Source organism: Bactrocera latifrons, unplaced genomic scaffold (genome assembly GCF_001853355.1).
Source record: "Bactrocera latifrons isolate USDA-ARS-PBARC rearing strain unplaced genomic scaffold, ASM185335v1 scaffold_366, whole genome shotgun sequence".
NCBI classification, from domain to species: domain Eukaryota; kingdom Metazoa; phylum Arthropoda; class Insecta; order Diptera; family Tephritidae; genus Bactrocera; species Bactrocera latifrons.
This window is the reverse complement of record NW_017537008.1, coordinates 162,960-164,357: the sequence shown is the minus strand read 5'-3', so window position 1 is coordinate 164,357 and position 1,398 is coordinate 162,960. Positions and strand designations below refer to the sequence as shown.

Sequence of the window (1,398 nt, the reverse complement as noted above, 5' to 3'; positions counted from 1 at the left end):
TCGGATGTCGTCTTCCATAACGCCGATGTTAAAATTGTGTGCCGCGCTCAGATTTTTTGCACATGGCAGTTACCAACAGGCTATAGGGAATGAATTTCAGTTGGGACTTGCCCAGCCAACAGTTTCCCTTATTTTAAAAGAGATCATACCCATTTTGGAAAATGAAATTTGTCGTACCCATGTAAGCGTAGATATGAGTGAAGAAGAAAAGCAGCAGGCAAGGAGCAAATTTTATTCAAGATCGGGAATACCAAATGTAATAAGCTGCATCGATGGAACCCATATTGCAATTTATGCTCCCACCACAAACAAACACCTCTATCTAAACAGAAAAGGATTTTTTAGTAAAATTGGTATACAAATTTATTGTATTTTTATTACAGGCTTGTGATCATGATATGAATATCCGTTTTGTGCATGCTAGATATGCTGGTTCTACACACGATTCGATCGTATGGAACAATAGTTCTCTAAAGGCATGTTTAGAGGCAGCGCATCAAAAGGGAGATCAGAACTCTTTTTATTTATTATTATTTATTTGACCACTGCGCAAGTTTAATCTTGACATATGAATATTGAAAACAAAAATACATTTGCAGGTGGCTCCGGATACCTAAGCCCTTATTTATTAACACCTTTCCGTCATGCAGAATCTGGAACTAGGGAGTAAATTTTTAATAAGAAGCACGCAAAAGCGAGAATGTTGTATATCCGTTATTAATATATGCTGCGCCTTGCACAACATTTGTAAAAAATTTAGAATCGGTGATCCGGAGGAGGCTGAAACTGATGCCGTTGTACCATTGGAACCAATTAATGAAAATGGCAATGGTTCACCAGGAGAGGGCCGCAGAAGWCAAATTGCTGATGCTTTGATGTAAATGAAACTATACCGACTTCAGTGAATAATATATTGTATTCTTTATTTTATTCAATACTTTGAAATTCAATATTACATAGATAATAAAAATATAAAAATTACAAAAACTACATGCTTTTAAATTAAATTAAAAAAATCACAGATTCAATTCCGTCACTTACAATAATAAAGTAAAAATAAACTCATCCCATATTTTCTTAAAAAAAATCTCAATTTTAAGTTCGGTTCGGAAATAAACAAAAAATTCATCACATTCTTATGAAATAAACTATAAACTAAATTCAATCTATTTACAAGCACCCTATTTACCCTATTTTTTTTGCATTTTTAATTTTAAAATTTGTAGTTTTATTTCCATCTTTTCTTTATGTCTTTTTTTTGCTAAATTTTCTTCCTTCTTCCTTTCTTCTTTCATTTTCATTAATTTAATTTCTTCCTGTTTGAGTTCATATGTTTTTCTTGCATACCGTGCAATTTCATCTATTTTTCTTTCCATTTTTGCAATTTTGTTGGAAAGG

General features: G+C 32.4%; 1 pseudogene; it reads left to right on the top strand.

Moving 5' to 3' along the window:
• The first annotated feature begins 9 nt into the window (after positions 1–9).
• On the top strand, positions 10–891 carry LOC108971923 (annotated as a pseudogene).
• Positions 892–1,398: the final 507 nt, after the last annotated feature.